We start from the raw sequence: 25,631 nt of genomic DNA on the forward strand, positions 1-25,631 counted from the left end.
TACTAATCCTAGATGCAGAAAAATCGTTTGATTGAATAGACTGGCCATACCTTATCTCTACGCTTGGGGCATTTGGAGATAGAATTTTGAAGGCCGTCTCAGAATTGTATTCTAATCTGGCTGCAAAAGAAACCCATCAAGGGTTCCCATCGGACTTGTTTAAGATTAAAAGTGGTACGAGACAGGGCTGCACACTCTCCCCCTTGCTATTTGTGTATGGAACCATTAGCGGCACAAATTCACAAAAATTCTGATATATAGATGCAGCGGACGTTATTCGAACAAATCTCGAAATGGATTTCGAGATTTATCCATGGTCCTCACTAGTTTTGCCGGGGCTGACATAATGGCCCCCATTTGATTAACACAGCAGGGATCCCTGCTGTGTGAGTCCTTCCGGGGTCTGCCTGTCTGTAATAGACGCGCAGTAAGAGATAGGCTGAATCAGTCACTCTAACTTTGCACCTCTCCCAGGCGATCGCTGGGGTTTTATTTAATTTTAAACATTACACTAATTTAGCAGGGGGTCTCTGGAGCTGAACCGCATTGATTTCAGGTCCAGGGACCCCCTACTTGTATGGGTATCCCTGCCATGTTAAAATCCTGTGGGTCACGTGACCGTGGGATATAAACAAAGCAGAGGGATACAGCCACACCATAACGGGCTCTGTATCTCGGGAAGTAGGGGGTCTCCAAGGCCAAAATCAACTTTGTTCAGCTCAGGAAACCCCCTGCTTCCACACACTAGTATAAAACACCCAACCCCTCAATAAAAAAATCATTACCTTAGTGGATAGCTGCAAAGGTAATGAAGCTGCTTACATTTTATTTTTATTCATAGTGTGCAAGAGCAAGGGGTCTCCTGAAGTGAACAAAGTTGATTTCAGCCTCGGGACCCCCTACTCTCCGAGTTACAGGCCCTGGTATAGGGTGCCGGTATCCCATCCATGTTAAAATACACGTGGAGTCTTAACAACGCAGAGGGATACCGGCACCCCATACGGGGGCTGACATCACATGGTTTACTAGGACCAATAGGATGACCCCCCAATCCTATTGGTTTTAGTAAACCATGTGATGCCAGGCATTCTGGGTTCTGTGACGTCATCTTAAAGGGAAAAGAAGCTGAGCCTTTCTGATTGGCTGACTTCACTCCCTTTTGATGACCTCACCAAAAAAAAAAAGCACATGGTTATCCCAGTCAATCAGAGGAGTGGGAGCCATTCCCTCTCAAATGCCATTCCCTCACAGGCCTAAAAAAGTCTGTGTACTGCTGCGACACACTTTATTCGAGCAAATACCCAGTATGTACCTGGCAGATACCTGGAATGCGCCGCTCCTCACCTCAGACAAGCCCCGTTGCGTTTGCCTTCCCAGCCATGGTTCATGCCTGGCTGACGGGCGGCTGATCTGTTAAATGATAATGATTAGGATTTAATAGGCTGCAATGCTTCGCGTGTCTACGAGATGGCATAAATTCATGAATTGTAATGCAGTATATATATATATACTGTGCAGTATTGCAGCCAACGGGAATAAAATGCTTCAATCCCTGCCTGGAAAATAACGCAATGCACTCGGGCAGAAAACAGTCACAAACCTCAATACACCCGAGTATACCCGAATTCGTGGGACTAGCCGAGCTCGAATAAAGTGTGTCGCCAGTGTAGTCTCATTTGACGTCACAAAGCTGATGGAGCAACACCTCCATATTGGATTAACAGAGGAAGAAGAAGAAGATAAAGAACAGATGAAGAAGAAGATAAAGAAGAACCATTATTGGATTACAAGTAGAGATGAAGAGAAAGAATCCCCCCCAAAATGGATTACAATTTACAGTACAAATGAAGAAAAGAAAAAAAAGACTTAAAGAATTTACCTGTGGAGCGTGGCTGTTGAGGATCATTGCTTCGTGGATCTGGAGTTGCTGCTGCTGGTGTTGCTGTTTGACTCGGATTCGGTTTTATTTTATGCATGTTTTTATTTTTTTCAGATTGCCCATTGCATGGCATAGTGGCATCTCATGCCCACAGGGCATGGTGTGCCACCATGCCATTCAATGTTTTTTGGGGGCTTTTTATTTTCTGTAATTGCAATGTGTTTTTTTTAATGCATGTTTTTATTTTTTGATTGGCAGGATGCATGTTGTTGCCTGGCATAGTGACAGGTCATGCCCACTGGCATGGGAGTGCCACCATGCCAGTGACTTGTTTTGAATATTGGCATGATCCATGTTGCCTGGCATAGTGGCAGCTCATGCCCACAGGGCATGGAAGGGCCACCATTCCAGCCAATTGTTTTGTTGGCATTTTTAAGATTACAATTGAAAATGTGTTTTATTAGTGGCTTGTTTTGTAGAGTGCCACCATGCCAGTCAATTTTTTTTAGTATGCTGTTGCTGTTGATGCCCATGGAGGACAAGGACAATCATGAGGATGAGGACAGCCTTCATCCTGGGGTATGTGCCAGTTTAATTTACTTTATGCTGCTGATTAACTATATGTTTTATTTTAAATTGGCAAATGCACTATTACCCATATCTGAAAAAGAGTAATGTTGCCCATTACTGTACTGTATGTGTTAGGGGGGTTGTTGGGGGCACAGGGGGTGGGTTGTGTATTGGTACAGTAGGTAGTAGGTATTTTAATGTTTATTGTGGGTAGAAGGATTGAGTGAAGGGGGTAATTGCCACAGGGTGGGTGGTTAGGCCTCGGTGTGTAGTGGGGGGGGGGGTTAACCCTTTCACTACCATAGTGGTTACTACCGTGCAGGTAGTAAAGGGGTTAATCCCTCCCAATGCCCACCTGTGAGGCCTAACCAACCATCTTGGGGCTATTACCCCCTTCACTCACCACCTCTGCCCCCAATAAACCTGGTAGTCTGCCTTTGTTCAGCTCAGGAGACCCCCTGCTCACGCACATTATGAATAAAAATAAAATGTAAGCAGCTTCATTACCTTAGCAACTATCCGTTAAGGAACTGATTTTTTATTGGGGGGTAGGGTGTTTGATAATATTGTGCGGGAGCAAGGGGTCTCCTGAGCTGAACAAAGTTGATTTCAGCCTCGGGGACCCCCTACTTCTCGAGATACAGACCCTGTAATGGGGTGCCGGTATCCCTCTGCTTTGTTTATAGCCCACAGTCACGTGACCAACAGGATTTTAACATGGCGGGGATATCGGCACCCCATAACGGGTCCTATATCTCGGGAAATAAGAGGTCCCCGGACCAGAAATCAGTGCAGTTCAGCACCGGAGACCCGCTGCTACATTACTGTATTGTTTAAAATTGAATAAAACCCCCACTATCGCCTGTGAGAGGTACACAGTTAGAGTGACTATTTCAGCCTATCTCTTACTTTGTGTCTATTACAGACAGGCAGACTAATCTTTTAGCACTATATATTTTAATTTTTTAACTTAAGGGAGGGACACCTGCTGTGTTAATCCACTGGGCCATTAAGCCTGCAACTGAATATATCGCAACCTCCACGTAGCACAACGCAAAAGTTACCCAGGTAAGTGTTCAAATAACGTCTGCTGCATCTGTAGCCGGGATCCAAATTAATAAACAGACACATAAAGTAGCTCTTTATGCTGATGATTTTTTTCTGACTTTGTCCAGAACTTCTACCTCCCTGCCCAATCTATTTAGTCTCTTAGGATCCTTTAATAAAATATCAGGTTTTAAGATCAGGATCAAGAGAATTTAATAGCAATTCATTTTAATTCCAAGTGGCAGTCTCAGCCTATTAAATATTTTGGAGTTTCTCTCACCAATAACTTCAAAACTATATATCAGGCAAATTTCCCTAAACTAATTCAGACATTAAGGGCCTCATGCACTAAAGGTTCATTAAAAAAATCACCGGACCATTTAAATCACCCTTTTTATGAGCGTTGCTATCACGGTATTCAGAAAGCCTTCATTACCTGTCATAGCAAAATTCACAAAACGGGTGATAAGCCGGTGATCTGATGAACGACCCTCTGAAAAGGCCTTACCCGGCGAGTTGTATTTGCTGCAGAGAGAGCTGTTCTGAGAGAGCCGTCTCTCCCTGTGCAAATATCGCCCAAAATTTATGTGTATAAATTTTAATTTTGTTAATAGTTTAGATGAGCAGGGTGTCTCCTAAGCTGAACCGCATTGGTTTCAGCCTCAGGGACCCCCTACTTCCCGAGATACAGGCCCCGTTATGGGGTGCTGGTATCTCCTATGCATTTTATTCCCATGGTCACGTGAAGCGGACATTTAAATGCATAGGAGATACTGGCCCCCCATAACGGGGCCTGTATCTCGGGAAGTAAGGGGTCCCTGAGGCTATCCGCTATGGTAATGAAGTTTACTGTAAATGCATTATTATTGCACAGGATTCATGCCAGGGGTCTCTGGTGCTAATATAAATGGATATCAGCTCCAGAGATTCCCGGCATCAATCCTACGGTATGCAGGAAAAATTCATTTTTTTTCTAAGTCCCATCTCGCCGCTTCTCTTCAGGTTTCCAACACCTTTAAGCCAACTTTTTCTTGCATGAGAATTTTGTGATAAAATCACCATTCTAGAGCGGTGATAGGCGTTCATAGCCAAATCACTGCTACTAGAATTGCACGAGTTTATGAACATGCCGAAAAGTTATGATAAGTGTCTTATCACCGCTGCCTATGTGATTTTTTTTCTGACCAATTTTTTTTGAGCAATTCAGTCTTTTATCACCCACTTATCACCACTTACTGAATAGCAGTAGGCATTTTGGGTGATAAGTGCTTGATAAGTGGCTTATGAACGCTTACTGCATAGGCCCCTCAGGGCCTCATTCAGAAACCCTCGATATGGCCCTTATCGAGCACTTATCGACCAAAATGGCTACTCGTATTCAGTAAGCCTCGATAAGTGCTCGATAACGGCCTGTATTGACGCAATATTTTATGATCCAAAGAAAATCGCCAATTGAGCGGCGATCAACCGCTTATCGACCATTTTCGGAACGATCATAAACTCGCGGGATTCAGAAACCTGCGAGTCGACTGTCGTAGCCTATCGCAGCCCTAAAAGGCGTTCTTCTCCCCAAATCCAACGCACCACAAAATTTAGGTAGATTGGTGGGGAGATGCCTCGATGAGCTGCGATGTATCGGGACTTAGAAAAAATCAGGCCCTTTTCCTGCCTGGGATTGATGCGGGGGTCTCCGAAGCTGATAGCCATTAATAGGAGCTCCGGAGCCCCCCGGCATGCATCCGATGCAGGAAAAATGCATTTACAGCAACTTCATTACCTTAGCGGCTAACCGCGAAGGCAATGAAGGGGTTAAACACCCATGCCAGGCTTATTGTGGCTAGCAAGGGTAGGTGAAGGGGGAATTTGGCCCTTAGTGGCTGTTTAGGCCTTGCAGGGAGGTTGCGAGGGGACTTAACCCCTTCATTACCTTAGCGGTTAATACCTCTAAGGTAATAAAGGGGTTAACCAACCGCTACCCACCCGCAAGGTCTAGACAGCCATCCTTAGGGCTAATACCCACTTCACCCATCCGTGAAGCCTAAGCACCCAACCCGGACTGACTATACCCACCCTGTACCCATTGAGTAGTATAGTGGTACATCATACCATATAATAATAATATGGGCATGGTTAGCCTCTATAGCACTCAATGGGCACCCTAATTAAAATACATTAATACACAAGACACACAATAATAAAACATAACTAAACTCAAAAAACCACACTTCACTAAATAAAAACAGTAGCCAGCTAATCCAATCAATACAAGCAATAACAACATCAACAATGAATTAATTAAACCATTAACCAATCAACCCAATTAATTCCTAAACCAACTCAAAATGAATAGTAACACTAACCAATCAAAACAATTAATTACTACAACATTAATGAATTTAAACAGTTAAATAGAAATTAAGAAATTCTAACAATATCTGAACTAAAAACGAACACCAATCGCAAACATTTTATTACCATTAAGCATGAAAAAACAAACAATCACATCCACATAATAAACTGAAATGAAAAAAAGCAACAGCAATACCAAGCCAGAAATGCCCCCCAAATATTGTCATAATAATGTATTAATCTGTACCCTAAAGTGGTACAGGTTAATATATTATCAGTCAATGTGCCTCCGCCCAAAAAATCAAAAAATACATGCAATGAAGAAACCTGTAAAAAGAGACATTTACAAACATTCAATATATTACTTACCATTACAAGCGGTGGCCCTCCGACTCCCGGGGAAACAGGAAGCCCACGTAGTTTGGAGGCCTCCAACAGCATCCGATGCCATCCGCCATGAAGATCTGGATCAGGTACCTCAATTTTCTTTTTTCTATCTTTAATCACCTTCTTCTATCTTCATCTGTCACCATTTCTTGATCTTCTTTCTTCATCTGTCAATCCAAAAAACCCCATGGTAAATCCCAACTGATGTTGTCTCATTGTCTTCTTGGGCTCAAATGAGGCGTCACGGCCTTAACATAGGGCTTGTGACGTCACATTTAGCCTCAAAATGGTTAACAGCCACCTGATTGGCTGTTAAAACCATGTTCCAACTTTATTTTTATTTTTTACATGACGTCACTTAAAGGGAATGATGCCAGCCAATCAGAATTGCTGTGCTTCATTTGCCTTTAAGATGACGTCACGAAGCTGGCGTCACATGGTATTTCAGCCAATCAGATCGTGGGAACCAATTCCACACTCTGATTGGCTGAAATACCATGTGACACCGGCCATCTTGGATTTAGTGACGTCATCTTAAAGGGAATGATGCCAGCCAATCAGAATTCATACATAAATATAAACATACTGCACAGTACATACACGGATAGAGACAGAGCAAACTGACTCTCCCTACAGACAAAAAGTTTCAGACAGTCTCCAGCAGAAACAGCAAAAAGAAGAGAGAGCTTGGATGACTGTCTTGGGTCCAGCAGCAGAGAGGGGACCAGTGGCCGATTTCAGGTCCCCCGTTTGGTCATGGACCTCAGGAAAGCTGTTAGCAGGCTGCTGAGTCTTCCCAAGATTTAGGGTGTTATTCTATGATTTCCTTTGGTAAGTAGTCAGCCAGCCTGTTACTAGAATTGAACAACAATAAAAATATGTTCCTGAGAAATGTCCAGCCACAGATTTTATATACTACCACACTACATCTTCTTATATATATATACCTGTACTACCGGCATTGAATTTTCCCGCTCCCTCTCTGTCTCCGCTCCCCCCTATCTCTGTCCCCCCATTGCCATCTCTCTCTCTCCATTGGCATCTGTCTCTCTCCATTGCCCTCTGTCTCTCTCCATTGCCCTCTGTCTCTCTTCATTGCCCTCTGTCTCTCTCCCCCCTTCCACTTTCTCCCCGTTAACAGCAATCTGGGCCCCCTTGCACATGAATGTGGCCCCCCGTGTTAACATCTGGGTTCCCCCTCCCCCGTTCACAGCTCCGGCCCTCCCCCCTCACATGTCCAATTCCCCCCCCTTCAGAGCTCAGTGGGTGGGTGAGTGACTGGGTGGGTGAGTGACTGGGTGGGTGAGTGACTGGGTGGGTGAGTGACTGAGTGGGTGGGTGAGTGTGTTATCTCTCCCCCCCTGCATCTCTTCTTCCCCCCCCTGCATATCCCCCCCCCACTGTTTTTACTCCTACCCCCTTCCCTGGTTTATATGTTTGTGTCCCTAAATCCATGTTATATGCTTCCTGCTTTTAAAATGAATCCCTCTACTATAACTTGCTAGCTCCACAATATAAACAATATAATGAATATTACGGGCGACCATTTTGTAATCGCAATTAACAGTGCGTAGGGCCGCACGCCATTTTTTTGATGGTGATTTTGTTTTTTGAAGGCAGCAAGTTAAGGGCAAGTTAAGGGAGAGTGCAGGGCTACAGGGAGTGTCGGGTGCCAGTTGGGAGCGAGGGGGGAAGAGCCTGAAGTTGGTGGCTGGGGCAGGAGGGCTGCGCCACGCTTCCCCTCCGTCCGGGAGCCGGTTGGGAGCGAGGGGGGAGGAGCCTGAAGTTGGCGGCTGGGGCAGGAGGGCTGCGCCACGCTTCCCCTCCGTCCGGGAGCCGGTTGGGAGCGAGGGGGGAGGATCCTGAAGTTGGCGGCTGGGGCAGGAGGACAGCGCCGCACTTCCCCTCCGTCCGGGAGCCGGTGCAGGGCATGCATGTGAGGGTGAGTGTGATGGGGGGGGGAGCCGGCGGGGAGTTGAGCTGGGTGAAGAGGACAGAGAGAGAGAGAGTGTGTGTGTGTGTGTCAGTCAGTCAGTCGAGGCCGAGGGGGAAGAGAGTGGCAGTTGGGTGACGTCATAGAGCCACCAATCTGATTGGCCACAGGCTGAGGACCAATCAGATTCACCGCATCTAGCACCAACCATACAAATTTTGAAATTGAATTTATATATTAAGATATATATATATATATATATATATATATATATACATATGTAACGGGTATTCCACCCCACCCAATCATAGATATAGTGTGGGTACGGAGAACATACAGTGTTACCTGGTGTGGTGCTTTACCTGTTAGGCTCACAGGAGGGCTGAGCTTCCGCCACGGGGAACTAGCACACCTATTTGTATAATAACTAATACCTTTACTTGGGAACATACGACACAAATACCATACACAGAATAACGGGTGTCCCTCTCTAGAGGCGACACTGACTACGGCGTCGCGCAGGACGCTTCCCCAACACATTTACTTAAGAGCATATGAACCCTATAACATCAACGTATTATAACATCCCCACACGGTGCCCACAGCCAAACCCCTTTGTCCCGTGGTCAGCGCTGCCACTATGTGTTATGAGAATGTTATGAGTTGTTGGTGCACTTATGGGGTACCTGCCGAGTTCTCCTGCACTCGGGCCTGCAATTGACTTCACAAAGGATCTGTCACTCGGTGATTCCGTCTGATCCCAAGCTGGTTCCTTGCACGGGGTCTGCCAGGGGCGATCCCACCCTGGAGATGTGCGCACAGACTTGAGCCCAAGTCTCTTCACGGGAAACGCAGCGTCCGCTGTGTCCCTATCTAACACTAGCGCTACTGTGACAGGGTACCTAACCTAGGGCCTGTCCCTGTAGCACCACAAACTGGGGAGTGAGAACCTATCTGGGGCCTAATGGGTTACTGGCCTACTCCGTTCCATTATCTCTTCCCGGTCCTGATTCTAACTACCTAGTACTCCCAGCGCCTGCAGCAATGCACTGCAACCTGCTGGGTGCGTGCAGCAAACGTGCTGCACAAACACTGTGCCTTCTTGTCAGACCTCACAGCACTGACAGCTGTGACTCTGACAAGATAGCACACACACACTAAGGGAGAAACTCTAACCTGGGGCCGTCCCTTAGCAATTACCCACTAGCCTGGTGGGGAGTTGGGGCCTACCTGGGATATGGGGGACCTTACGTGGTGCAGGAGCTTCATTCGCTCCCTACCTCCTTCCTTCCCCTTCTGCTCCCAGCTCCAACTGACTAGCGTGCTACAAGCCTGCAAAATGTATCTCTTTGCTCCAGGGCAATCCTCCAGCCCTATTGGCTACTATGAGGCACCTGGTGCCTGCTTTGCTATGCCCCAATGGAGTTGTAGTCCAGGGGAGGCTGTCTCTGGATCGGGGCCGCGTGCGCACTTGCTCTGCGCAAGCGCGAGTCTGCAATGGCCGCCGCAACCTCTCCCTTGCTGTCCCTGCACCCGCGCGACTCCCTAAGGGCTGCCGTATCTTCCTAGCTAATTCTGCGCATGCGCGATCCCGCGCACGCTCGCGCAACCCGTCACGGCGGCCCCCGCTAGCCGGGTGCGCCGCCGGAGCTCAAGGGACTCCGATCGCTCCCTGCACTGGCCCCCACCTTCGCGAGCCGCCGGCGGTCCCGCCGGCGGAACCCGCGACCGCTCGGCTTGCTATGGAGGGGGTTAGCGTGAGCCGGAGGACACCAGGGCTACACTTACATAACATTAAATAATTATCACTAGACTGTAAATACTTTATTTTTTAAATAAAGATATAAAATATTAAGGAGACTCAGATTGATTTTTTAAACGTGTTACAGTTTCTAAATAAAACACAATATTTAAATGATTTTGAGATCATATGGGTATAGACATACAAATGGGTACTGAGTGTGTCACTTTTAGATTCCACACACCTTTAAAAACAGGAATATCCCTGAATCTTCTGTCTGCTGAACTGCACAGTTTTAATGGCCAACGTATTAATGTAATTGCTAGAGATGGGGCTTGTGGAAATCTTTTGTCTTTTGAATAGATGTAAGTATTATTCTAATATGTAACTTTCCTTTACAAAAAGGGCTTGAGGCAGTTCCTGAAGTACTCTAGCTACCTTAATTTTTGTCGGGTTATGTTGGTCTCTTAAAATTAGAGATGTGGGAAATTATAGCTCGAGTCAGCATTGTTGCAAAGTTTGGACCATCATCTTAGATGAAAAAAAGTCACAATTACAGTATGCCTTTCTTTACCTTTGCTGAAATTCATTAAATATTTTTTTCCAACCCTTCATGAAGGGATCTTGGGCAAATTTCCAAATGTAATAACATGATGAGCCAAGCAATGCAAATATTTATAATTGTTTTTCAATATGTCTAGTGAAAGTGAACAAGCTGCCACAATAGATATTTGCTTCTGGGCATTGCTCTCATGCTAAATGTTGTGTCTCTCTATCTCTTTGGAGGTCCAATAATTCCCTAATGTCACTCTGCATGCTTTCAATGACATTGATATTTTTTTATTGCTTGGCAATTAATTGGATACAAGTTACTCAATTGCAGAGAAGACCCTCTATTTAGGTCATGGTCTGCGGATGTTGGCAATGTAGCAGCTGTGTTGTGTGTGTGTGTGTGTACGTGCATGCATTTAGGCACGGGCATGTGACAAAGGTAACTGGACTACAGTGAAGTCTGTTTACAACGATTTTCTTGAGACTTGTAATTTGCTTACATTTTATTGTAGATTTACAGTACTCTGTGATTGAAAATAGAACCTATGAGGTCATATTTGTAAAAGTGCAAGATTTATCTTAGTAATAGTAATAGTAATTTTCATAAAATATACATTTGTCTATGTAAATAGTCTTTCTAGACAGAATCTACCATGTTCTGAAAAAGTACAAAAATATTAAACTTGAAAAGATTAAAAAAGGTAATATGTTTCTCACTGATAAGCAGTAATTCCTTAGATGCAGTTAGAAGTCTGTGTTTTATGCATGTGTTTGTCTACCAGTATCCTTTACTTTTTATGGGAGAAGTAAAATTGCAACTGGAGATAATACTGCACCAATTAATTTTCTAAAAAGTGAACAACCAACATGCCGCATGAAAACATGCAAAGGAAAGAACATTTGTGAAAGTGAATCATTGTCATTGCTATTATTGTAGTACAGAATTTTATATAGAGTTGACTATGTGCACAAGTGTCATAATATAATGTAACACTCCCTGCTTCCTAGGAAGATGACATCTGTGTGATATGTATATGGCTACTCCGCATGGTTTACCTTGACTCAGTGTGTTGGAATGCAGACATCTGGGCAATGAGGTTGCAAGGCTGGATAATAATGGGTGCCAGGAAGTTTTACAGTACAACTGTCATTTATTCATTGTAAGGAATTGGGGAACACGTCCTATACGGCGTGTTCCCTCCTTACCTGCTTCTTCGCTGGTTGCTGATCATGCGCGCATCCCCGCTCTGTTTGCAGAGCGTGTGCGCACACGCAGCTCTTCTATCCGTGCCACGGAGCCTGGCTCCACCACACAGACGCGCCGTGCTTCTCTCTCACGCAGCGCGCACACGTGACATTGTGCACTGCCCCCCAGCTGCGTGGAAACTGTCCTAGGTGCATCTTGTCTCCTGCAGCCTATCCTGACCTCCACAGAGGCCGCACCTCCGTTCCTCCCCCAGCCTCATTGGTTCATGTTTGCTATAAAGGACTTCCGCTTTCCTTCCTGCTTTGCTGAGCATAACTCTTGTGACCTTGTGTTCCTGCGTTTGTTTTGCCTTGCCTTTCTTTGCTTGTGTCTTGCTGTGTTCTCTGTTGCTTTCCTGTGTACTGACATGGCTTGATTATAGGACAGTAGAGAACTAGGGCATTCATTTTTGCATAAGTAGTCGAGGAACAAAAGAAGTGGCGTATCTTTGCAATGTTGAAAGAAAATCAGTAGTTTAATGTAACCCCCAAGCAATGTACCTGTGAGAGTGGGTGGATTCTAGTGTTAATAACCATAATGGGGAAAAGAACAATTGGCCTCATCTGGCAGGGAGTATGAGGAGCTCTGTTTTAGATATATGAAGTTTGAGGCAACAAAGGACCATGCAGGCAGAAATTGCTAATATATAATCTGTGATTTGTAACTGGACTACATAAATATAGTTGTGCGAACACTCTTCAGCATACAAATCATGGCAGAAGCCTGGGGGGAGGTGCTACCTACCTTCCTACACCTGTTGCCAGTCATGATATATTCACGACTTGGTGGGTGTAGAAGTTTGAGCTAGCTGGGAATGTGTAAATCAATTTCTGACTGCCAACAGTTGTATGGAGGTAGGTGGCACCGCCCCCCAAAGCTCACTCCTCCTCACCTTTTTAAATTGGGATGTCTTTTCACTTTGCTGCAATAACAGGATCTACTATGGTTCTTTCCCCTCACACAGAGGTAAATGGAAGGATTCACAGTGTAGTGTAGGACCTGCATTAATTTGGTTATAACTTGACGTTGGTATAAGGGCTTATGACGCTTTGGCCAAAGGGTTTAACTAAAAAAACAAGTAATTATTATTATTGAAGTATTTAAACTTTATACTTATTACCATATATGTTTTGTCAATTGGACGTAGCACTGGGCAACCCTGTCTTTTGTTGTATACATTTGGCACGCTCAGTAGCACTCTTTTTGACATAAATATATATATATATATATATATATATATATATATATATATATAAAAGGAGAAAAAAACTGCTGCGCTAGCTGGAATACCAGACAACAACAAATGAACAATGTAAATTTACCATAAACAGGGGAAGGGATTAAGGGGAGCGAAAGGAAAGGGAAATGAGGAGGTGGAGAGGGAATAGGGATGGAAAAGAGGGGAGGGAGAGGGAGGGGAAAAGAAAGGGGAAACAAGCCCAAAAAAAGAGAATAAAAATGATAAAATATGGAGAATTGTGAAAGTGTCCGTAGTCAACTGCTGGGTGTTGCTGCCGGTCCTCAGGAAAAACCACCTTCCTCTGGATCTATAGAACAAAAAGAAGACAGCGCGGCTCCCATAGCATAATACTGTATTTTAATAATAAACATGTACGTGCAGATAGATCATGGACACTTACATTTAGCAAGATAAAAATAAGACAGTGTTATCAAGTCTTTACAATCACCCGATGGAGCCTCCGTAGATGGATGTCGTCGGCGAGATCTATCACACTCCTGCCGTGGAAACCAGGAAGATGCACGCGCACCAAGTCTCCCCCTGGCAGTGAGAACCCGCGAGAGTAAGTAAGTAACTTCCCTAGCTAGCATTGGACATTATTATTATCTCGATCTATTTCTGAACTTTATATTGATCTGCCCGGTTTGGAGCGAGTCCGGTTATACTTTGCATGTAGCATCGGTGCAGGGAGCTCGACTGCCCTGTCAGCATCCTGTGGTGCCGGTGGTTACTTACTTTCGCGGGATCTCACTGCCAGGGGGAGACTGGGTGCGCGCGCGCATCTTCCTGGTTTCCACGGCAGGAGTGTGATAGATCTCGCCGACGACATCCATCTACGGAGGCTCCATCGGGTGATTGTAAAGACTTGATAACACTGTCTTATTTTTATCTTGCTAAATGTAAGTGTCCATGATCTATCTGCACGTACATGTTTATTATTAAAATACAGTATTATTCTATGGAAGCCGCACTGTCATCTTTTTGTTCTATATATATATAGAGGATGGGATTTCAGCCTGCAGATACTTTCTGGGATCGCAGGAGCCACTCACAGAGACAGTGACTAAATGCATTGAATTTATTCTGACCCATAACTACTTCACATTTGGAAATGACACATACCTCCAGACAACCGGGACCGCTATGGGTACTCGGATGGCGCCACAGTATGCCAATCTGTTCTGCGCAAAACTGGAAAGTGACTTTCTGTCCACCTGTCACTTGAAACCCCTTACATACCTTCGCTACATCGATGACATCCTCCTGATTTGGACCTCTGGCGAACAGGACCTCCTACAGTTCTATGACAACTTCAATACATTCCACCCGACCATCAACCTCAAACTCACCCATTCCCCGGATGAAGTACATTTTCTAGACACCACCATTACTATAAAGAACAACCAACTACAGACTTCTGTATACCGCAAACCTACAGACAGAGCCAGCTATTTGAGGGACAACAGCTTCCACCCGACACACACCAAACATGCAACCATCTACAGTCAAGCCATACGATACAACCGGATATGCTCCGACACAGCAGACAGAGACCAGCGGATTAAAGCCTTGAGATCAGACTTTATAAACCGTGGATATAACCACAGAATTGTAGACCAGCAAATTCACAAAGCCACCAGAATACCAAGAAGTGATCTCCTTGAATACAAACAGAAGGAGACAAGCGACAGGGTTCCTTTGGTGGTCACATATAACCCACACCTAGGAGCCCTACGCAAGATCGCCAGGAAACTACAACCCATCCTCCAGGAAGATACAAGACTGCAACAGGTCTTCCCTGAAGCACCCTTATTATCATACAGACAACCCCATAATCTCAAGAATATTATGGTGAGGAGTAAAGTATTCAGCAGTACAACTGAATGCGGGACAAAACCATGCCAGGACCCAAGATGCAAAACCTGCGCAATGCTCTACACAGCGGACACAATACAAATACCACACAAGAATCGGGAATACAAAATCAGAGGAGGGTTCACCTGTTCCTCCAGCAATGTCGTGTACCTCATCATGTGCATGAAATGCCCAGGGGGCTGCTACTACATAGGTGAGACAGGACAGGGGCTAAACAAGAGAATGAACCTGCATCGCCACAGCATCACACGCGGAACAAGAGACAGTCCTGTTGGCGAACATTTCTCTGACTCTGGCCATAAGATGAACGATCTGAGGGTTGCCATACTCAAAGGTAATCTTAAAACCCCGAAAGAGAGACGGTTGCATGAATACAAATTTATGCAACTGTTCGGGACACTTAGCAGTGGCCTAAACAGAGATCGAAATTTTATGAGTCATTACTGACACTAGCGAACTCTCTTCCCATGAGCGCTAAAGGCCATATCTGTACATACTGTGCTATATGTATGCACACACAGCTGTCTCTCACACATACTAATACTCCTTATTTTTCCATCCATATACACCAATAGGGACCACATAGTATCCACACACACTTTTAGTTGTGCTACAAACTCTCACATTTCCACAACCACCCACACCATTTATATCCCTCTCACTCCACACACACCTTGTGTAGAGCACTGTTTATACTGTGGGCTCTCCATTCATTTTTATTCACACTGATACACATACACACTCTTTCTTCACTTGCTTTCAGTTACTCTTTGACACCTCTAGCCATAAAACACATCCACACGGGGGAAGGACAAGCACAGATAACATTCCAAGAGACACTGTTTTTAAGTTATCCTTGCTTCATTCATTGTAACATCGCCGGAAGAAGAGATCAGTGTATCTCGAAAGCTCGCACAAATAAAAGCATTTCGTTAGCCACAGAACGGTATCATCTATTTATTTTTTGATTATTGAAGCTCGGCTAACACGGTACTGATACCTCTACATGTATATATATATATATATATATATATATATATATATATATATATATATATATATATATTCATGATGTGTGGGTGTAGGAGTTTTAGCTGGCTGGGAATGTGTGTGATAATTAATTTCTGACTTGCAACAGTTGTATGGAGGTAGGTGGCACCTCCCCCAAGAGCTCACACTTTTGACTTTGCTGCAAGAACAGTATCTACTATGGTTCTTTCCCCTCACACAGAGGTAAAAGGAAGGGTTCACAGTGTAGTGTAGGACCTGCATTAATTTGGTTATACCCTGACATTGGTATGCAGGCTTATAACACCTTGGCCAAAGGGTTTAACTAAATAACCAAGTTTATTATATTATATACTTTATACTTATTACCAGTGGTCGACAAATCACCCAAAAATCTACTCGCTGAACAAAAAAATCTACTCGCCACCTAGCCCCGCCCCAGCCCCGCCCCCAAGTCCACTTAAAAAATTAAATTAAATTAATTGAATAAATTCCTAGAAAGAACAACATTCGTTTTTGACATAAGTTTATTTATTGTATTACATTATACTACAATTAGTCCTTGTTACGTGTGTGTGTGTGTGTGTGTGTGTGTGTGTTTGTGTGTGTGTGTGTGTGTGTGTGTATGTGTGTGTGTGTGTGTGTGTGTGTGTGTATGTGTGATCTTACCTGATCCGCAGTCCCTCAATGTCCAGGTACCCTCATTCCCACAATGTTGGAGGGGAGGTGTTCCCTACCTGTCTTCTGGGTTAGGGGGGATTCCGATGTCTCCCTTGTGAAGCTTGAGAGTCAGATCTGGAAGAAAGCAGTATAGGTTATTTCGGTGTAGGTATAGGGCAGTTAAGCTATACTGGGTAAATAAAATATCCAGATCCAGAGTGTGAGACAGAGATAGTGTGGGTGAGAGAGTGTGAGACAGAGAGAGTGTGGGTGAGAGAGGGTGAGAGAGAGAGAGAGAGAGAGAGAGAGAGTGAGAGAGAGACAGAGAGAGAGTGAGAGAGACAGAGAGGGTGAGAGAGAGAGGGTGAGAGAGACAGAGAGAGGGTGATAGAGACAGAGAGAGGGTGAGAGGGAGGGTGAGAGACGGAGAGGGCGAGAGAGTGTGAGGGCGAGAGGGCGAGAGGGAGAGAGAAAGAGAGGGTGAGACGGAGGGGGCAAGAGACTGAGGGGGCGAGAGAGGGGGCAAGAGACGGGGTGGGCGAGTGAGAGATGGGGTGGGGGGCGACGGGTGGGGGGGTTGGGGGTGACGGGGGGAATTCTGGTGTCCTACACACACACACACACACACACACACACACACAAACACACTGTCTCTCTCTCTCTGCCATTCACACACACAAACACACACTGTCTCTCTCTCACACACACACACACACACACACACACACACACACACACACACACACACACACACACACACACACACACACACACACACACACACACACACACACACACACACACACACACACACACTGTCTCTCTCATACACACACACTGTCTCTCTCTCTCAAACCCACACAGTCTCTCCCATAAACACACACACACTGTCTCTCTCTCATACACACACTGTCTCTCTCTCTCTCATACACACACACTGTCTCTCTCTCTTATACACACACACTGTCTCTCTCATACTCACACAGTGTCTCACGGGGGAAGGGGGAGGAGGACGCGACCGAGCACCACCACCACGCTCCCCCCGCTACCACCTCCCGCCCCACGGCCAGACACGGGGACCGGGGGGGATGCGGAGACTGCGGGGGAAAGGGGGGAACACCCGCTACCATCTACTAACCTCTTCAAGCAGCAGGCAGGAAAGAAAGAGGCTGCGCATGGTGGCCTTGAGGGGAAAAAATCTTGGCAGACTGCCAAATCCTCTCAGCCAATCAGGCTGCTGGATTTCTAAACAAAATTTTTTTTAATTTTTTTTCAGTGCGAGCACTGTGTGCACTGCTTTGGTGGCCATGAGGAGGTCACCACAGGGTCAAATCCAGTCGCCCCAGGCCTGTGGGCGACTGGATTTGGCGAACACTGCTTATTAACATATATGTTTTGGCAATTGGATGTAGCATTGGGCACCCCTGCCTTATGTTGTATACATTTACCATGCTCAGTGCACTCTTTTTGACATAAATATATATTCATGATGTGGTGGGTGTAGGAGTTTGAGCTTTCTGGGAATGTGTGTGTTAATCAATGTCTGACTGGCAACAGTTGTATGGAGGTAGGTGGCACCTCCCCCCAGAGCTCACTCCTCCTCATTGTGCCCCCCTCAAGGCGAACTGGAGAAAGAAGAAAAAAACGAGGGCATTCGACCGACAAATTTCATAAAACATGGGGCCTATGGCTGGAAATCTATTAATTAATTAGTTGTAATATGCCAAAAAAGTAAATAAAAATTATTATAAACAAATATTTGAGGTGGTCGTGTGGGGAGGGGGAGGGGGACTCCCCCCGTCCCCTCTTTACCTCCACCCACCCCCCTCCCCCCTCCCCTACCTCTTATTCCCTCTCCAGTCCCTCTTTGTCATCCTCTCGTCTCTTTCTGTTGACGTTCTCTTTCTCTGTTTCTTTTAACCCCCCACATAGTATACATATTACCCAGTAAGAGCCAATACTTCAACATGGAGGAAATAGGCTGGATCTAAGGTCTAAATTATCTGCAACTTAAGTATAACCAGAGTAGTAGTGCTTATCTAAGAATGTTTTGAATATTACTTAATAATATTACTATTCAATATATGAGAATGTTTATACGGTCAAATTGTTGGATATATTATGTCTATTACTTGTACTTTGTGGAAAGCTAATAAAAACTATCTGAAGAAAAAAATGATCAATTGCAAGTATTTAATGTTCTATAAAATAGATGTTTTTTTTAGAATACAGTTTGATTTTACTTTAGGACAATGGGGCTATACTGTACATTTCAAACTTTTTAGAAAATTGTTGACTATCATGGATATCTTGAAGCAACAAGTAATCATGACCTGAAGTAGGTCAGGAATATACCTTTTGAACAGTTTAAGATAGACCATAGAAACTGTTCAAAAGAATGTTAGATCATTGAAGACTTTAAAGATGTTAATCTGACGGTTTAAAAGAAGCAATACACAGGTCTTATTCAAGAATCTTTCCACGAGCCAGCTAATCTAGACAGGGAACAAACAAGATGGTAGAAGTGGTCCCCTTTATCACTAGATACAATGAAGAAGCATCCCATATCAATAAAATACTATGAAAACAATGATACTGTGCATTCTTTAGGAGAATCCACTATTGAGGAAATTCTTACCTAATAATCCAATGATTATATGATGAACAAATAAACATTAGAAGAATATATTAGCCCCATACAACCCCAAGAGACACAAGAAAACAACCAAAAATAGAATCATATGGCAACCAGATCTGTTTCAAATGTGGTCACCATATATTATATTTACGACCTTTAAATAATTACACCCCAATAACAAATGTATTTCCTCCAGAATTACAGGGGACTCTTATCCCATTCAGGCTTTTATTAACTATAGAAGCTACTAAAGTATATGCTACTGTATATATCATGCAATGTCCCTGCCACTTGCAGTATAAGCTGTATAGAGGTCCAAGAGAAAGGTTGTCCACTACACAGTTTAAAAAAGCAATTTTCAGAAACCCACAACTATGACCCCAACAACTGACTTTGAAAGGCATACAAGTTTTGTTCACAGGCAATAGAGAAGGGAATAGATTTCTGAAGCCTTGTCACTGTGAGACCTTTTGCATATACAGATTGCACATGCCAAGGTCCCAATATAAATATTGAGAAATTGAGAGCCTTTCTTAGATATAATTATTTTTCGTATGTGTTTCAAATAGTTGGATAGAAAATACTTGATAAGATACTTTAATAAGCAATGATTTATTCCACTAATAATGCCTCTCAAATATTTACTCGCACAGTATGTGCACGCACACTAGCCCTCTTTACTGCATGGTTACCTGCTCAACTGACTGAAAACTATGGTCATTAAAATTCCCCCAGCACACTACACCCACAGCCCATGAACAGTCACAGCCTGTTGATGTTTGTTATGTTAGGCAACTCCCATTCAGTGTCAGCAATATTTCTTCCAGTGCCGAAAGACAAACAATTACCTGTAGAGGTTGCTGTTGACCATGAAATTGTAACACTCCATAGATCTCCATTATTTACATTTTATGTTAACAGATCAATTCAGATCAATATCACTCTAGCTTCATAGTTTCTGGTCCATGAATATATTTTATCTTCAGATATCCTATAGCAAACTTCTTTTCTTTGTCTTTTTAGATAATTAGTGGAAATAGAAAAATATAGACTGTCGTGCTCAGAAGATGGCTTGAGTTATGTCAACATGGACTAATATATTCAGTACACATCAACTAGTTGACATATACTCTACAAATATCATGAAATCCAAACACCTACAATACAAGGGCCCTATTAGAAAGTATGAATCTTATCTCCTTTAAGGAACCCGGGGTAGCTTATGTTTATAGCCTGTTGCTGGCTTTGATATATGCAGCATTCTTGGCCTTCAGTAATGTGTCCATGGGCTGTTCTGATGCATCCCTGTTGCACATGTTATGTCTTTTTCAGAGTCAAAGCAATAGATTTTCATTAGATAATTGTAATATAGAGATATACAGTATGTAACAAAATCATTTATTTAATTCCCTTTTTTGTGTCTGAAGGAAAAATATAGACATCAAAAGAGTTTTTCATGAATATGATAGAGTACTTGTCCTGAGAGGATCCATATTCATATCATAATTTTTTGGGGTCTCCCATCATTGTGGACACACTTGCACATCCCTAATCATGACCTCCACTGGTATTACTATTCCTCATAGCTTATTCTTTGACACAGGTAAACATTTTGAAGAATTGTACTTGCAAATCCTCCTCAGAGCTAAGGTTTTATTGGTATGGGATCTAGATGGCTTTTCCTTTCTTAGACTAAGATTTTAGTAGGCACGGGCAATGGAGTTGCACGTGCCTGTTGCCTGAGCGATGGGTTAGCTGAGCTTCCAGTGAATGGGGAGGTGTGGCAGACACGTCACCAGGCTGGTTCGCCATTATTGGCTGAACCGCTAACGGGACGCGGCCGTGATGCAGCTCCCGCGCAAAAACAGAAAATGATTTGTCTTTTGAAAAATCTGCCACGTGGTCACTGTGTATTGCGCCCACGCTCGCACGCACTATGGCTGGCCACTATAAGCTGTTGCACATTGTTCTCGCAGCGTGCAACATCGCACGCACAGTTGCGCCTACTATAATCGCAGCCTAAATGTTACTTATTGTACTTTGCAGAATGAATACATATTAACAATGCACATTATAATTAAAACAACAATACAAAGCTATATCACAGATTAAGTTAATATCTCATTATAATAATTATTGACCACCTTTATTTGGTATTCGAGAACAACAATTCAAACTGCCCACCCCACAACAGACCAAACTCAGCTCATGCTTGGGCCTTGCCACCACATCTGGAGCAAAGTCTGGACACAATGGAAAGAACAATTTACCTTCTTTGGACAAAGATGGATCAAATGGGAAGGGACATGGCGAGTCTCTTGGTGATTATAGCTGCAAAGCAGTAGGAAAGAGCAAGACATCTGGAGGAATCCTCTCCCCCCACTCCCATGTGCCTCCATGCAATACCCAGATGGTTGGAAGCACGTCAACTGGCATCCTAGAGCAGTTATCTGTTCCTGTTTTCCGAAGCATACATGCGGCACCACGGATACATAGACACATCAATATCAATGTTCGTGGGGGTCCAATAGATGACTTTCCAATTTTAATAATACCAGCCAAAACGTTGAAAAGCTATGTTTCAAATAGCAAGGGACAGCCAAATCGATTTGCACAGCTAATCTTTCAACACCATGTGACTTTTGAACCTTATTCCCATTGGGCCAAACGTGAACTTTGACAGCTTAAGGGTAAGAAGGATATTCCTAACAATTTGAGGAGAGCAAGTTTAGATGATTTTGGGAAGCAGTATAAATGCAGAACTGCAGAATTTAAGACTGTGAAAGTCACAATCAATTGACTTTTATGGCATCAGGGGACTGTGGGCAAAAAGTCCAGCGATAATCGATAATTTAGATAATGTCTGTGTGCCAATTACCGCGCATGTGCACAAATGAACCACATATACGTTTCACACAATTAACATACCAGTAGTACACGAATGCGCACAATATCAATGAACCACATATGCATTCCATACAGTTAACATAGAAAGTGCATGCGCACCAACATGACACCACAGTATAATTAATACATATATTTCTTTTCAAGTTTTTAACAGGTGAAACTCTATAAGAGACAGCCAGAAGAAGATGTTGGTTGAAAAAGATTGTATTATTGTAAGAAGATTGTATTATTTCACAAAGTCTTTAATATTTATCTCTAAGCGCTAATTTGATAAAAATGTCATACTTAAAAATACTTTTTAGTCATATTTTAGTCTGTTTTTTCCCACATTGAAACAGTGTACAGCGAATAGAAGGTGGATACATTGCATTCTGATTAAACAAATCACAGTAGGACAACCTATCATAACTGCTGAGTACTATGGAATCCACAAAACTCAATACTGCAGGCGCGGTGCAGTCATGGTCATGGTGTCGCAACATGCAAATAAATGCTGGGGATTTACACTTGGTATAGCACGGCATCGAAAATAGTAAGTCTTGCTACAGTACATCTGTACTTGCATACTCAATCCCTGTAAAGTCTAATCCCAATACCCACCACACCATAGCATATATATATATTTGTGCCAAAAGGAGTGCTATTGTGTGTGACCAAATATATACAACAAAAGACAAAAATTCCATGTTCTACATCCAATATGACAGTTAAATACTTCCATAGCATAATTTAGTTACATTCTTTTACCAAAGTGTTAAGAGCCTTTAGCTCCGCCAAGGCATGGCCCCTTGCAGGTCCAAACACTATCTGTGAAAATTCTCATTTACCTTGGTAATGGAGGGAGAAATGTCTCAATAGACCAGTCTTCCACAGGTGCATGAAAAACAGCTGCTACGTAAAAAGTGGGGAGGAATGAGCTTCAACCCAGGGAGGAGGGGTCACTAACTTGCAAACAACTGTAACCAGTAGGACCTGGAAAGGAGCCATGCTTGGTGGGGCTGCAGGCTTAAAATGCTTTGGTAACTAAATGACCTTTACTTATTGGGAATTTGTGTCTTTTGTTGTATACATCTGTACTTGACATAATCTTTAAATTTGGAATTTGCATTCTTCTGTCTCAAAGTAATTGACTTTACCCATTTGAAAAATACATCAATTAGAAATAGATATTTGCCTATTTATTCAGGTGTTTGTGTGTATAAAAAAAAGATGTAAAAAAGATTAGTACATTATTTTGATACTATTAGCCACCTTCCTTTCAAATTGTATGTAGTTCGTTTGTTTAAACACTGACATTAACTTATAAATCCCATTTTCAAAAGAAACAATTGTTAATTAAATTCCATTTTAAATCATTCAATACTGTATCATTGAGTGACAATATCCAAAATGTCACTCTTCAACAAAGCAGGATTATTTCTTTACCCAATTTCCTCAAATCCAATATTAACATACAAGTAGCATACATTCTGACTGTCAGTTAAAATCCTAAAGGAAAGAAAACACGTGAGTTAAAAATTCCCCTGCTGCAGCATTCAGTCTTCCTGATAACACCAACATGTTAAACTGTTGTGAGACAAGATAAAGACAAAAGAAAAAAAGGACAGGAAGTGCCCTTAACCCCCACAGCACCATATTGCTAAACAGTAAAACTGTTACAAAAATGTTTTACTTTCAAATGTTATACTTTTATTGCTGGAATATGATTTTGGAATATCCAAAGGAAAGAAAATGAAAAGGTTAACACAGACTAACATTCTCTTATCAAAACCCAAATAATAAGTCGTTCTACATGCACAAATATGATTTTGAGAATTCAGACATTATTTAATTGTTTGCAAAGATTTTCTTATTATATTATTGAGCTCATGTTGAAATACCACGTGTTATGTTTTTAGCAATATTCATTGGTCTTAAATGGTAAGATATCCAACTTCACAATATACAGTACAATACTTCAAACTATTAAATGTGATCACAAACTTAAAACAATTGTACCATTTTCTGTCATACTGTAAATAGCAAAATGTGAACTAGTGTTTCCTGGAAACGTAAATACGGATATATAACATTTTATTTTGAAATGTTATAATCATGTGGTAGAAAACAAAGCAATACTGTATATTAATTTATTTATATAGGAATAAAAGTATCACAATATTTAATACATTTCCCCTTTGTCATTTGCAAAACCCATGCCAGGTCTGAACACATAATAAATTATTTCAAAACCAAAAATATTGTACACTCAATCCAAAAAAATCTTCACTTAATATTTAGATTAGTATAATCATTATTATATATACAGTATCAAGCAATTGTATATAGTCTTGAATTTAGAGACAAAACAAACTTACATTTTGTAGATTTCTATCGGATCTTGTGCATATTTAAGTTAGATGCAGTAGTAATCTCTTTGATTTTCTCATATCAGCATATAAGTATAGTTGTTGATGGTCTTTTATTGTTTTTGGTACCCTGACAAGACGCGAGATTCCACACGTGGCTCGCCTGCAGGCCGGCAAAAGTCAGCCAGAAAAATTATTTGTGATGTTAATTTATGTAACTGCAGTTCAGTGTGTGTCCAACATATGGCACACTGAATATCTTTGTCCATGACGCGTTAAACGACACAAAAACTTTAAATGTGTATTTATACAATAAACAATGTAACAACATCACTTTGCAACTTGCAACCAGCAACTCCCCATTCCCCTCGCTGTCTAGAAATATCTATGAACCCTTTACATCACACAACACTGGCAGCATGGCTGAGGTCGGAGCGACCACAATACCTGCAAAAAATGCAGCCAGCACAGCACACACAGATCCCGCTGTTCCTACAGTACCTGCATCCCCAGCAGACACCAAAGCAGATGATCCCTAGCAAATGTCACAGTATCTGCCGATTAGAGATGGGTGATTTTTTTTGCGGATTTGGATCCGCCTTGGATAGGCTGGTTCTTTTAGTCCACAGAGTTCCGCGAAACATTCTCAAAAAGTCAAATCCGCTATTTCGCATTGTTAATTTTATTTTAGAGAGAAATCCAAAATCCGTGGCAGCATTGTTAAAAATCTGGACAAACCGTCTGTCTCCCCCCTCTCCCTTTCCCCTTCCCCATATGTTAAAATGTTAATTGGAAATTTCCTGTACCCTTCTCAGTCATGTGCTCATGACAACACTATATCCTTGGTTATATATTTCCAATAAAAAAAGAGTGAATAAAAAAAAATCCGGACAAAAAATAATCTGTGGGAGGGTGATATCTCTCTCTTTCCACCAATCAATCATTTTATATATTTTTAAAAATGTGGCCATGGACTGGGCAATCTAGGGATCAGATTCTTTAACATCCATCCGGATTGTATACAATGGCAGATTTGGATTTCTGCGCATAGATTATTTAGTGCACAGTTCGCAATGGGCGGATTTGGTTTAAAAAATCCGCAAAATTCCAGGAAATGGATTTTAACTGGTTTGCCCATTTCTGTTGCCTATCCCACAGACCCTTATGCACACACAGTAGCTGCATCCCCAACAGATGCCAGAGTGCCTGCCAATCATGCACACAACCCAAAACTAGAGATGGGCAAATCTG

Source organism: Ascaphus truei, chromosome 4 (genome assembly GCF_040206685.1).
Source record: "Ascaphus truei isolate aAscTru1 chromosome 4, aAscTru1.hap1, whole genome shotgun sequence".
Classification (NCBI taxonomy): Eukaryota; Metazoa; Chordata; class Amphibia; order Anura; family Ascaphidae; genus Ascaphus; species Ascaphus truei.